The 15,323-nt window shown below is 38.3% G+C and overlaps 1 protein-coding gene across 2 annotated transcripts in view; it reads left to right on the top strand.

Annotated features, from left to right (window-relative positions):
* UBAC2 (UBA domain containing 2) overlaps nt 1-15,323 on the top strand; it is a 159,494-nt gene that overhangs the window by 105,613 nt on the left and 38,558 nt on the right. The gene's annotated exons all lie outside the window — the stretch shown is intronic.

The following is a 15,323-nucleotide window of genomic DNA, read 5'->3' as shown; positions in this document are numbered from 1 at the left end:
AGCCTGCTCACCTCACTCCTCACTTTCAGCTCTGTTGTTCCTCCTGTCTGTTCATTATTTTCATCTAGAACTTGATTGTTCATTCCCCTCAGCTGATGTGCTTCTGCCAATTAAAGTCACTGGTTTTCCTCTCCCTAAATATTTTCTCATTTACCCAGGACCCCATTGAGAAGCCTTCAAACCATACAAGCAATCTTCCATTCATTTTTTTTCCCCCAGTAGTAGGGATTGAATCCAGGGGTGCTCTACCACTGAGTTACATCCCCAGCCATTTATTTATTTATTTATGTATTTTCATTTTGAAGTAGAGCCTGGCTAGTTCCCCATCTGGTCTTGAACTTGTGATCTGCCTATTTCAGCCTGCTAAGTAGCTGGGATTATAAGCATGTGCCACCCTTCCTGGCCCATCTGTTGTTCTTAAGAGTTATGGCTTTGGAACATCCTGGGATTAGACTGATTCTTAGGGCACAGTTGCCAGGCTCTCTCCGGTCTAAGTTCATCACCACTTGAACTGCCATCTTGATTGACAGTAATAAGAGCTGCATGAAGATGTACAGTTTCTTCCATACTACAATTTGTCTTAGTCTTTTATGGTTTTTTTCATAAAGCATTAAAAGAATTTCAAACTACTTTATTGTATGCTATTTCATTGTATTCATTTATTATAGATTCATTTACCCTGAATATCCATTCCTTTCTTTAATAACTCATTATGTGACTCATTTGTTTTAAAACATCCCATTTTCTTTCCTCATTCTGTTTTTAGACAGCTGATTTTAAATTAAGTGCTTGCTGTCACCTCAGAAAGTTTCGTTTTGTGACATTTGATGCTCTAGAATTGGAGGTTGCACTTTTCATCTCTTTGTAGTCTTTTTAGAATCTAAAATATGCATGTTGTGGTCACAGTCTTTCCAGCAGACCTCTTGACAGGTAGTAAGATGCCTGTTTTAACTTTTTAAAAGGAATCAGAAGATTAATGAATTTTTAACACAGAATGCCCATTGCACTATGTTTGGAATTCCAGGATGATTTGGCATTTTAAAGAATCTCACTAATAATAAATACCTCTGAGCTAATTTAATTTTCACTTCTTATAGTAATTGACTCAACCAAAGTTATTAACCTCCTACTATGATCACAAATCCATTAAGTTTTCTTATTATCCTGTTCTTATTACCCTTTATTACTATTCCACCATAATTAGATGATTCTAGCCACATTTATTTGAAATGATTGATAATAATGATGATCATAGCTGGTTTCCCTTCATCTGTACCATAAATATTGGTGCTTGTTTTACACTTTATGAATTGTTATTGTGATTTATCTAGAAAATCCACAATTTTGTTGGGAAATATTTTATATAACACAGTATCCTGTTTATAAAGATGATTATAAAGGAGGATCTGAAAATTGTCATGAGTGTCTGGTTCACACAGCACTGACTGCAGAGTCCCTGTGTGCCATAACAAAGCCACAGTGTGCCTGTTCCAGATGCTGATTGCTCAACACAACACAAGTTCTCTTCCCATGCAGATCAACTGACTTCCTTTTTTTTTCTTTTCTTTTTTTTTTTTGGTTTTTATGATAAATAAGATACTAAAAAAAAAAAGAAATTCATACTACCAAAAAAATATACATATTTGGGGAATTGTTACAAAACTTGTTGATGAAATTTCACCTTTTAGCATTGAAACTGATAGTTCACCTAGCAATTCTTGTGTTTTTTAAGAGAAAGAACTTTTTAAAAAAGGAAGATGTGTGTAAAACAAGTCATCTGTAATCTTCTGTCATAGAAACCAAAAAATGTATTCATGTTTTCCTGGAAAGTTGCCAACTTTGAATTGAATTTATTTTATTTAGCTAGTTATCAGTTTATTTCTTTGGGCTAGCCTAGTTTTTGTCTTTCCTTATATCATTTATTCTTTCATGATTATAGATGTCTCTGTATGTACACACATGTGTCATATAACATCTCAGTGGTTAGATAAAATACAGACAGTGTAGGAGTGTGAGTAGGAGCCTCTTTCCTCACTGATGTCACAGAAAAGTGTGAAGCCTAAGTTATTTTCCTGGGTTGGAGGAAAATCGTTTTTAGCTCTCAAGGAGCAGTAAGACTGCAGTTTGCCTGGGATGGTTGTCACTCTTTGGTTCCATTTTGTAATCCCTTGAGGAGGCCACCTGCTACTCCGAAAAGGTGAGGAGTATTCAGTTGTGTTTCATGAGTACTTTGAGATTTATTCACATGCATCATTGTTTTTGTGTGCCTTGTCCCCTCTTTGACAGTTCTTATTTTTTTTATAACTTTTTTATACCTTTATTGTATTTATTGATTTTTATGTGATGCTGAGGATCAAACCCAGGGCCTCGCACGTGCTAGGCGAGCGCTCTACCGCTGAGCCACAACCCCAGCCCCAACAGTTTTTATTTTTAATACTAATATTTAATATTTTAATTAACAGTTTTCATGAAAGATTACAAAAATTTTTTGGAAGGCTTAGTTGTAATAGTCCAGTGAAATATCACAGTCTATGCCAGGGCTTCAGGTATTTTAGGAAACCTCCTGCTTCCATCGTTTCACCAGCATTGCATTCAGTTGTTCTTCTGAATGTCTTTGGTGGAAGACTTTCAAAAACTGAAGCCACTCTATATATTCATAATTCTACTAGTTTTGGTACACATTTATACTTTTTTTTTTCCTTAAAGAAAGCTTTGCTTACTTATTAAACTTTGAATTCTTTTTGTGGTTCTACTGGAGAGCCTTGAAGACATCAATGGCCCAGCACTTCTTCATTTTCCGAGGTTTTATGAATCATAGTAATGAGTCATTACCACTGGGATGTGCCCTGATTCTCAAAAGCTGAGGTCTTGCACCTGATCTGATTCTTATGTGATTCAAATAGAAAGGGGCTGCTTTTGCAATTTTTCTCTTTTTTTACAATTCACATATTTATCATCGTTTGGTCCTCTTCCAAGCTGCTTAAGAGCAAGTTACCAGACGGGCCAATACTTCTCAGTCTCAGGATTCTGTGCCTCAGTGTGTCCCTACTCTGTACCCACAGTCATTGCTGCCTGTGTTGTGCTTCTGTCCAGTATCCCAGACTTTGACTATCTTGTGATCAAGCAGTGTTCATGTGGAAAAAAAAAAAAAACTTCTACACAATAATAAGATTAGAAATGTAGATTGACGTAGATTATTTAGAACTATGAATGTGGTTTGAGTTTGATTGTTTTCTGTAGGCAGTGAGCATCTTGAAAGTGTTTTAGACACACTTGAGGTGATGCGACATTGCAGCAACCTCACCGGGTTGTGAATAGGGGAAGGGAAGAGGAGTAGTCTGGAAGGAGTCAAGAGGGCTTTTTGAGCTGATTTGCCTTTGTCTCAATTGAAAGACAAAAAATAAAAGCACTTTAACTGAAAAAAAATAAAAATGGAAATAGCAGCATGTAGCATGGTAATGTTAGCTTCCTTTGGAATAAGTTTGGGGCCCAGGCTGCTTCTTGTGGTGATAATGGCATTTGGGTCCTCTGCCTTCTCCTGCCTGTGTATGTCTTTCTCTTTATACTTCCTTTTCTTCCTGTTTATCCTCATTTCTCTTAGATTTCTTCTGCAGATCCAACTAAACTAGGGTTTGGGGTAAGTCATCTGCTGCTCAAGGCCTTCGGTTAAATTTAAGTATTTAGGTTGCTGTTTGGCAGTTAACTGGAAATGAAGATGGGGCTGTGGGAGCAGTCAGGAGGTTGCAGGGTTTACGAAACGCCGTGTGCAGAGTGGACAGTGACAGCAGCCCCTTAGGAAGCCTCCACCCTTTCGTGGCTGAAGTAGCAGTTGGGATCCCAGCCAAGTCAGTGCTGGTGGGTCCCTGATCCCTCACACACAGGCTCACACTGGTTTCAGGCGACTCACTCTTGCTCTCTCCCTCCTCCTCCATCCTCACCTCTGGCTGCCTGGACCACCAGAAGAAAGCCCCCATACTCTGCTTTGGCAACCACAGCCCATTCCAGGGCTGGCAGGTGATGTCCACTAGACAGGCCTTACACAGGGAGGCAGAAACTGGTGGGAATGTAGTTTTAAAATGCTCTAAGCAGGATAAATGAAATGCCAGTATCTTGTTGAAGCTAGAGAACAGAGGTACCTTATAAACTACACTATTAATGTTTATTTCTGCAGTTTATCTTTTACTTACAGCCAAAATGCATCCTCCTTAAGGACCCTGTCCAGATTTGGCCTCCTCGTCAGCTCTCACCCTATGTGCCCCACACTCCAGCAATGCGGGTGTTCACTCTTCCCAAATGGTGCAGCCTAGCTCAGGGTTCTTTTACAAACACATGGCACTTACTACACACCAGGTACTTGTGGAAAATTCTATTATTTGTTCATATGTTTCTGTTTGTTCACGCATATGTGTTTAACATTTTTTTAGCCCCTGTCTTCTGGGCCCCTCCCTCCAGGCACTGCATGCCCTCTTGACGTCAGACTTTGTTCTGTGTCATACAGAAAAGAAGTGATGAGAGCTTTGTCCCCTCAGAGGCCTTAAGAGCCATTGTGTGGTTCCACCATTGCCTGTTCCCTTTACCATGAGAAAAGCGTGGGCCAGGGAGGGGCTGATCCTGGTGACCCCAAAATGACAACAAATAAGTCTTTGTCATAAGCTGCTGGGATTTGGGATGCTTCATTTCCACAGTATAACCTAGCAAAAGCTGCCTAATAGTTCTTTTCTAAGCACTTTACAAATATTGTCTTAATGAGTTCTCATAAAAATCGGATGAAGTTAAGTGCAGTGGCATATGCCATAATCCCAGCAACTCAGGAGGCTGAGGCAAGAGAGTTGCAAGTTGGAGGTCAGCCTGGGCAATTAAGAGAGATCCTGTTTCAAAATAAAAAATAAAAGGGGTTGGGGATGTAGCTCAGTGGTAGAGTGTCCCTGGGTTCAATCCTTGGTACCAAAAAAAAAATTTAAAAAAAAAAAGCAAACTTGATAAAGTAGGAATATTTGTTTTATAGGTGAAGAAGCTGAGGTACAAAGAAATTTAATTTCCCAAACACACTAGCTGATTAGTAGAGACTGGGTCAAGTTCAGACAGTATAGCTTTAGTCTTTATGTTCTTAAAAAATAGGTTTGTATAATCTCGTGGAGTTTTTTCCAACTGAATTTCTTCTTCTCCCCACATATCCCCTTTCTAGCAAAACCTTATTCAAGTCCTGACTTACTCCTTTCCTGAGTCAGCCCTGTCATTTGTGTTTGTGCATGTGTTCCTAGGGATTGAACCAGGGTCACTCAGCCACTGAACTATATCCTCAGCCCTTTTTCTGAATTTTGAGGTAGATTCTCACTAAGTTGTCAGGCTGGCCTCAAACTTGTAATCCTCTTGCCTCAGCCTCCCAAATAGCTGGCTTGTGCCACCACACCCACCTTCATATATACATACATACACATACATATACACATATACGTATATGTATATATTCATAAATGTAGTGCAAATACTTAACGAGGTCTACCCTTTCAACAAGCTTTTTTTTTTTTAAGTTTAAAATACATCATAGCTAAGTGTGGTGTTGCACATCAATAACCCCAGCTACTTGTCAGGTCACTGCAGGAAGATCACAAATTTGAGGCTAACCTGGGAAATTTAGTGAGACCCTGCCCTCAAAATGAAAACAGTAAAAAGGGCTGGGGGTGTAACTCAGTGGAACTTCCCTAACATTGCGGGGCCCCAGGTTCAATCCCCAGTACTGCTAAATAAATTAATTAAGAGAGAGAGAGTGTGTGTGTGTGTGTGTGTGTGTGTGTGTGTAGTTGGTAAATGCAGAGTGTTTTACACTAGCTCTCTAGAGCTTGTTCATTTTGCATAACTGAAATTTTATGCCTGGTGATTAGCAATTCCCCTTTCCCTGTCCTCCTCAACCCCAGCCATTGGCAGCCACCATTCCACCCCTTGATTCTGTGAATTGGACCGACCTAGATTCCTCAGGTAAATCATGCAGTATTTGTCTGTCTTGGGCTGGTTTGTTTCACTTAGCATGAGATCCTCACCATTCATTCATATTGTTACTTGTTGCAGTTTCCTTTTTTTTTTTTTTTTTAAGGCTGAATGGTACTTGATGGTATACATATACCACATCTTGTTTATTCACTCATCCAGCAATGCACACCTAGACTGTTTCCATGTCTCAGCTGTTGTGGGTAATGCTGCAGTGAACCTGGGAGTGCACCAGTCTCTTCCAGCCCTAATATGTCACCAGAAGTGGGATTGCTGCGTTATACAGTAATTCTATTTTAAATTTTTTAGGATCCTCTGTACCATTTTTCATAGAGGCTGCCTCAGTTGCATCTCCACTGAAGAGTGCACAAGGGTTCCCATTGTCCCACTCCTCCCAACACCTTTCTTTTGTTTTATTGTGTTTATAATAAGCATCTTGACAAGTATGAGATGGTATTTTCTTTTGGCTTTGGTTTGCATTTTCCTGATGATAAATGATGTTGAGTGTTGTTCTTTGAAACTGATAGTCATTTATGTCTTCATTGGAAAATTGCCTTTTTTGTTTGTTTTTACTTTTGAGTTGTAGGAGAGTCTTCTTTCAACTTAGTAATCATAAATTATTTTTTATAATTCCCAGTTCCTAGCATAATGTCTACCATTTGGTATATATTCTATAAATGTTGAGTTTTAAAATTTTCATATTATCAAAAGAGTAGTAAATTCTGTGCTAGAAAATGCTATAATGCTATGTGTTAGGATGCTTTCAACCTTGCTGCCTTCTGAGTTCTCAGCATGCTCTCTGCATTGCTGGAGTAGTACAGGGACTTACAGATGATGTTGCTGAGGTTCAGGTTGCACAACTGACATGTGTTGAGCTATAGCAGAGGCCAATGTTGTGTCCTGAACCACCAAGTCCAGTGCCCTCCACTGCACACCTTGAGGCTCTCATCCAGGTCTGATCCACCCAAGGAGACTTACACTCAAAGCTCTCTGTTCTTCCCTTCAGCACACCACAAGATGAGTCCCTTTTGATCATCAGTGAAGACAGCATTCTGGAGGGTGGTCTTGCGTGTGTGAAGCTTTAAAGTGTCCAAGCAATGAACAACATAATCAACAACTTGCTGTAGCCTTCCTTATGAATTCTGTGGGATGACCAATCCCAAGAAGATGTTGTCTCATTGACAGCCTGTTTTCCTTGACATAAAGAATCTAGCCTGGGACTGGGGTTGAGGCTCAGTGATAGAGTGCTTGCCTCACATGCATGAGCCCCTGGCTTTAATCCTCAGCACCACATATAAATAAACAAATAAAATGAAGGTATTGTGTAAAAAAAAAAATCTGGCCTATGGTTATGCTTTCTCTTCAAAGAGATCAGGGTATTTAACTGTCCTCCCCCTATGCTGGGTTAAGTACCCCACCTTCAACAAAGCCATTGACTTGCGTTTCTCACATTGTCCTGTATAAGAATCTGAAGTAAACAATGGCTGAGAGAAAATTTAAAGGATAATTTTTAAAGTATCAGGCTAATTTAGTGGTGCTGCTTGTTACAGAAAAAAGCAGTGAGGGTACAGAGGTTGCCACCAAGTACCCTGCTTTCCCACGGTGAGATTCACAGCACAGAGCGTTTTTCCCATGGGGTCAGACATCGTCCTCTTAAAAGATTTGAAGTCTCAAATCAATTTTGATTATCTCTTAAAATATGTGTGTGTGTGTTTTAATAGAAGACTCTGGTGTTCCTTCCTCTTTGGGACTGTTGATAATTTCTCTTCTATCTTGATGACAGCCTCTGAAAAAGGACTATGGTAATATCAAAACATTATTTTGAATTTATTGGTTTTTTTAATAAATGTAGCTTAATTAACACATTTGTAACTTACATTAATTGATGTTGTCAGGTGGGGGACATTTTCAAGGTATCAGAAGTTTTTTTATTTGTTAAAGTATTTTTATTTTGCAAAAACCTCATCTCTTATAAAACTTAAAAGGATTGTATTTCTATAAATATCTAGATCTTCATATTCACTTATTTTGAAAAACTCTTTTTCTCTTTATTTATTAAGATGTTACATACAATAGAATTTTCGAGGTTTTTGTTTTTGGTACCAGGGATTGAACCCAGGGTGCTTAACTACTGAGCCACATCCCTGGCCCTTTTGTCATATAATTTTGCCTTTTCTAGATATTTGTGCCTTTAGAATTATATAGTAGGAAATCTTTTACATTTTGCTTCTTTCACTTAACATATTTGTTTACAGATTTTTGTTTTGTTGTTTTTTTTTGAGGGGATTGTTTGTTTGTTTATTTGTTTTTGAAACTGGATCTTGCTCTGCTGCCCAAACTGGCCTCCAGTTTCTGTGCTCAAGTGATCCTCCCACTCCAGTCTCCTGAGTAGCTGAGACTACAGGTGTAGCACCTCACCCCACAAACACGCTTTTTGAGATTTGTTTATTTTATTAACATTCATATTTTATTAATATTCATTTCTTGTTATTTTAAGTTTAATTAAGTTTAATTAACTGTGCCACAGTTTGTTTATCCATTCACCAATTGATCAACATCTGGGTTGCTTCCAGGTTTGGATTATCATGTAGAATTCTGCTACGCACATTACTGTATCTGGGTGGGTGTACATATATTTTCACTTCCCTGTGAGATTTTTGGCTCATCTGGTAAGTGAATATTCAACAATAAGAGGTTCTACCATATTATGTACAAAGTGGCTATACCATTTTACATTTCTGCCCTCAATGCAGGAGAGTTCCAACTGTTCCACATCCTCGGCAACACTCGGTATTCTCATTTTATCTTTAACTATTCTAGTAGATGTGTAGTGGTATTTTATGGTTTTAATTTGCATATCTCTAGTGATGATAAGGATCTTCCATGTGCTTATTTGTCATCTGCGTATCTACTTTGGAAGTGTCTTTTCAAATCTTTTGCCCATTTTTTTCCATTGGATTATTTATCATTTTATAGTTAAATGAAAACTTTCTCTTATGAATTATGCACTTTCTTGGACATGTTTTCTAAAAAAATCTATCCCAATCTGTAGCTTGCCTATTTTCGTAACTGTGTCTTTGAAGGAACAAAATTTTGAAATGCTCACTGATTCATTGTTAGCAATTATTTTTAAGTTTCTGCTTTTGATGTCATGCTTAAGAAATTTTTACAAATCTATCTCAAAGATTTTCTCCTACATTTTATTATAGAATTTAGTAGTTTGGGGTGTTTATTTAAGTCTCTGATAAAGTTTGAGTGTAATAATTGGGAGATAAGAGTTCAGATTTATTTTTTTCCACATAGATATCTAGTTGTCCATCATTATTTGCTATATTCTCAATTTTGCATTACCAAGGAACCTTTGTGAAAACTCAGTTGACTAATGTAGGTGTATTTCTTGACTCTTTTCCATCCTAGTGATTTAATATGTCTATCTTTACCCCAATACCATACTGCATGGCTTTAGTGGCTTTATGATCTGTCTTGTGATATCAAGCAACATAGATCCTCCAACCTTTTTATTCTTTTTCAAAACTGGTTTACCTGTCTTAAGAATGTTGGCTGTTTATATACACTTTAAAAATAAACTTCTAAAAATAAATTAATTAAATAAAATAAACTTGTAACTTCTTCAAAAAAGGAAAAAAACAAGTGAAGTTTTGCTTGGGTTTACATTGAAACTATAGTTCAATGTAAGAACTATACAACTTGGAAAGAATTGCCATAGTGATGGTTTTAAAATATGTCCACAAATTCTTTTACACTCCAAAAGGTGAATCTTATTTCCCCTCCCTCACACTATGGACTGTACTTGGTGACCCACCTATAATTTGATAGAATGTGGCAAAAATGATGAGAGAGACTACCAAGAGGGGGTCACAACAGACACAGCTGCTTTTGTCTTGATTTCTCTTGGATCACTTTCTCTTGAGGAAGCCAGCAGCCATAACATGAGACACTAAAGTTGCCTGTGGTCATGTCCACATGGCCAGGAACTGTGGCCTCCTGCCACCAGTCAGCACTAACTTGCCAGGTATGTTTTTGAACCATCTTAGAAGCTCATCATCCAGACCCAGCTAGTCTTCAGATGAATACAAACAGGCTGACACCTTGACTTCAGCTTCATGAGAGCCTTGAGCCATAACCACCCAACTAAGCTACTCCAGTATTCCTCCCACAGAAATACTGCTTTAAGTCTGAGCTTCAAGTAAGGTATTATTCAATATCAATAGCTTATACAACCATTTTAATAATGTTGTCTTCTAATCCATGAACATGGAATGCCTCCTTCTTGCAATTTTTGAATTTTCAATGTACAGACCTTGCACATCTTTCATTAAATGTATTCCTAATTCTGATTTTATACTATTATAGTTATTTTTATAGTTTTTCCCCCAACTATTAGTTGCTAGTTGTATAGAAATGTAGTTGACTTATTTATTGCTTTTATGTTCTGCGACTTTGCTAAATTCATTTACTATTTCTGTGTGTAACTTTACTATGAATTCTTAGGGTTTTCTACATGCATGATTATGTCATCAAGAAATAAGTTTTATTTATATGCTTTACTTCTTCCTTTCCAATCTGTGTCTTTTATTTTTCTTGTTTTACTACACTAGCTAGCTAAGACCTCTAGTACAGTGCTAAATAAAAGTGATGAGTGGACATCCTTGCCTTGTTCCTGGCCTTAGATTGAAAGCATTGTATTTTTCACCATTGAGTTTATATCTATAAATCTATAGATCTTTCTAGTTCTTCACATTCACATTTGGTTTATTTTTAGTCCAATGTAAGAAACAAGTTTCGACATAAGCCCGTTTCCCCTTAACTTTTAACTAGGTATATCCACTGGACTAAGTTCTGGCATTTTGACCAGTAAGCTGGTAGAGTTTCTGGAAAGGCTTCTCTAAAGTAGCCTTCATACTTTTTTTTGTTCCTTAGTTTCTTCCCACTCCCTGAAGTGCGATTAAAATGGTTGAAGTTTTTTTTTTTTTTTTTTTTTACATGAGGGAGAAATAAAATTCTATTGTATTTAAGGCACTGTTGTTTGAGATTTTTCTGCTTTGTGCAGCTAACCTAGTCCTCCTGAGGCATGATTTGCCAAAAAAGGAAAGTTAGAGCAGATAAGACAGTTTATTAGAAATGAATAACCTATAACCAGGCTAATTCTATCTGCATGCCAATTCAGAATCTCAACAATCAGAAAGAGATCCAGTGTTTTAATTGGATGCCTCAAAATCTTCCCTAACATGAAAGAGCTAGGACAGCTATACAGAGTTCAGTCAGAATCACTTTTGCACTTGAAGAAAAAGACAGCAAGACTCAAAATAACTGCTAAAGCCACATGGTTCTTTGTGTCATGAAAAGAACGATCTTTTCAAAATTAATCACAAATGGCAGAAATAACTTAGGGCATCCCTAATTTGCATACACATTCTTTGGGTGATAAATTAAGGACTTTCCAGAGTTCCCTCTTTCTTTTAGTGTTGTCAGTACAGAAGAAGGACACGAAATCTGCTTGCTGAGGCCCAGGCAAAAGGGGACATTTGTTCCTGTCATATGCAGAAGCAATGTCATTCCCCAAGGAAAGGAGCCCCTTGGCTTTAGGTGTTTGTACCATTAGATGGAAGGTTTCTTGAATGTGGGAACTGTGGTCCACAGGACTCCAGCTGTGCAGCTTACCTAGTAGATTTTGTTCAGACACATCTGGCTGGAGAAAGAGCAGCACCTGGTAGTGTCACTGCCAGGTCACGGCTTCTCACCTTTGCCTGCGGTTGTTTCAGGCTTACATTAAACAGGACCAGAGGACACTTGAGGTTGAGACTCTGTAAACAAGAGCATTCATGTTTTCATCCAGCAAATTCAATTCTTAATTTGCCCATGAGTATTATTTCATTGTTCCCTTTCTAAAGGCTTAATAATCTTGTTACCCATAGTGGCTTAAAGGAAAATGATTTCCTGTGTTTTGCATTGGTGCTTAGACTTAGGAGGGAATAGCACATGGGGTACTCCTCCCCTCAACCCTGAGCCTAGTCTCAGTCTTTGGCTAACACTTTCAGTGGGATAGGGGCCAGAGTGTTCTCTGGTTTCCTGATCTCTGTGCCCTTTTCCTAACCAGAGTTCCGATTCTTGCACCTGAGTGCTCAGAGTCCAGCTCTAGTTGGCCTTTCCAGATAGTCATCCCTTTTGCCCTATCTGTTCATCTGTTCCTCCTTCCCTGTTAAATAGGCAACCCTTCATTTGACCTTTGGAGGGCTTCTCATGTCCCTGGGTAGTTTCCCCTGGCCTTATGATGTACAAATTCCAGCATTTGGGTTTGGTTGTTTTGGTTTTTTCATTGGTTGGTTTTTTGTTTGTTTGTTTTGGTTTTTAGTTGTATTTGGGGTTGGGGGGGGCTGGGGGGCGGGTAGTACCGAATCTAAGGCCTTGTCTGTGCAAGCAGTTTACCACAGAGCTTTGCCTCCAGCCCATGGTCTGTTTTGAAAGCCTATTTTTTGACAAGCTGTGTGGCTTTCAAGGAAACAATCTCATTCATCAGTCTCAATACAAGAAGGATTTGTGAGATAATGAAAATTAGTTTTAAAAGTAATGTGTAAATATAAGGTGGCAATGATAATGTGATACTCTAAAAGCTTTTCATAGAGACTAGAACAAACTTTGATGCAGTTATTCTTACCCCATCATGTATTGGAAAGGGGTGGTGTGATTATCAAATGTTTACAGGAAACTAAACTTTTAAGCTCTACGCATTTTAATCCTTTGTGAATATCCAAAACATTTTAAAATAGTGCTTTGTTTGACAACTCAAGGTCATGCTGATATGCAGAGCAGGGACAGGTGGCCCTTCTCTCTTGCATACTGCTCCTACACACGTGATTACCTGTGGCTCCACATCACTGTTTTATCACTGGGCGTATAGTGGAGATTGGTCAGCTTATAGAAGTGGAATCAAAGTGCATGCAGTCTTTTATTTCTGGCTTCTTTCACCCAACATGATATTTTTACAGTTTAAACTTAAATATTCTATATAAATTTGAGGATTGGCATTTACATTTCAATACAACACCCTGTTAAGATTTTATTTTGAAATATATTCTAGTCATATATTCTTGGTGAAAATTTGAATTTTTTAAGTTCGCTCTATCAAGGCCTCATGTAATTTTTATTTATTTATTCCTAGCATCTCTTAGCTTTTTTTTCCCTCCTAGGCAGTATGTGTTTCACCTCTGGTTGCTTTTAAGGATTTCTTTTTATCTTACTAGAAGTCAATTTCATTTTGTTATACATCTGGGACTCTTATATTTTAAATCTGAGGATGTATGTTCCTTATCAATTCTGGAAAACTCTCAGCTATCATCTCTTTAAATGTAGTCCCACTCTACCTGGGTTCCTCTCTTCGTCTGTGGGCGCACACTGATGTGCTCTGTGCCTGCCTTGCCTGCTCAGACCCTCTTGGGTTCCTGCCCCACAGAGGGAGGGCAGAAACGAGGCTTGCTGGCTGTGGGAGGAAGTGGGTGCTTTTCACAGACTCAGCCTTGAGCCCGCGTTCAGGGTACCCCTTTCGTGCCCAGTGATTTGTATGTGTGCAGTGTGCTTTCCGTTTTGTTGAGTGTGGTTCAGGATAACAGATACAGAGTTTGTTTCTGTTTTTATTTTCTTTGTTTTGTACTATTTTTGAGAGAAGGAGCTTGGAAATTATTGAAACCAAAAGCCCCCCACCATACACTCTTCAGTCCACTATCCACTTTTGCTCCTGCCACTGCTCCAGAGTGTTCCCGTGAGGTCATCAGAGGCCTCTGTGGGCACAACCATTTATCTCTGTCTTACTTAACTGTCAGCTGCATTAAATGCAGCCAGCTATTCCCCTCTTCACACATGCTTTCTGGCCTCACTGGTATAAAACTCTTCTAGTTTCTCCTCTTTCCCTGGCAGCCTCTTCACAGATTTGTGTACTGGCATTTCTATTTCATCTATCCATCCATCTACAAAATGTGAGTGTAACTCCTAAATTCATTCCTTAGCACTGTCCTTCTATTAAAAACTCCCTCCCCATACTATGTCATGTGGTCTCATTGGTTTAATATGTGATATCCAAAGACTTCCAAATTCCTATCTCTGCCTTGTTCCTTAAGTTCCAATCTGTATATCCAGCTGCCCACTTCATAGCTTCACTAAAATGCTCCCAGGTTCAATCCTGCATAGTGTTTGTTGTTCGTCTACCTTGAAGTAGTCTTCTCTTAACTCTTCAAGTAACTAATACCCCATCATCTGCTCAGCTATCATTCCTTTAAGGGCTTCCCTCACCACCCAAACTAAAGTACATCCCTGCTCCAAGTCACTGTGTCCTTCAGAGAACTCAGGTGAGACTTGCTTACTGTCTTTTCTCCATACTGATCACTATTGTTCTATAAGAACAGGACTGTGTCTGTCTAACCTCAGCACCATTCCCAGCATAGGAGCTCAGCGAGCCCTTGCCTGCTTAGCTTAAATGACATTAATAAGACATTAAAGTGCACTGTTGTGAAGGCAGTTACTGTGTGCTTTTATTTGGTATGAAAATTACATATAAGAGGATGTGAGGGGAAAGGGGGGGAAAACAAGAGAAAGAAATGAATTACAGTAGATGGGGTAGAGGGAGAAGATGGGAGGAGAGGGGAGGGGAGAGGGTATAGGAAGGGGATAGGAAAAGGCAGCAAAATACAACAGACACTAGTATGGCAGTATGTATAAACGTGGATGTGTAACCAATGTGATACTGCAATCTGTACACGTAGCAAAAATGGGAGTTCATAACCCACTTGAATCAAATGTATGAAATATGATATGTCAAGAGCATTGTAATGTTTTGAACAATCAATTAAAAAATTCATAAGATTAAAGATGTTTTTTAAACAAAGGAATAACCATAGTTGTTTTTACCTAGAAAACCACAGTCTTGAGACTTTTCATTCCATATAAATGACCTTCAAAATTTAAAATAGGTTTGTTGTAAAAAGAACCATCATATATTGCTAAGTAATATTGATGAGGAATCAAGCATCTAGAAAAATCAGTACTTGAAAAATTGGTTAAAACACTATATAAATAAAGGCCAAAGTTTTAGATTGTCCTTATTTTCTGATGAATGACTGGGTCAGCTGATGGATCACCAGAGTTGTCTTCTACTGGTATATTTTTCTCTGATGGCCATGTGCCAATATGGGTAAGCATAGTTAGTAGAGTATGAAATTGTTTTGATAATCAAATTTATGGCTTTTTTAAAAATGAAGACTTTTTTAAAAAATTGGTTTGTACTTTGAATACTTTGAATATTAAATGGCTAGGGTTTTACTATCTCC

This window comes from Spermophilus citellus, assembly GCF_964194105.1.
Source record: "Spermophilus citellus genome assembly, chromosome: 1".
Classification (NCBI taxonomy): domain Eukaryota; kingdom Metazoa; phylum Chordata; class Mammalia; order Rodentia; family Sciuridae; genus Spermophilus; species Spermophilus citellus.
This window is presented reverse-complemented; position numbering and strand designations above follow the sequence as displayed.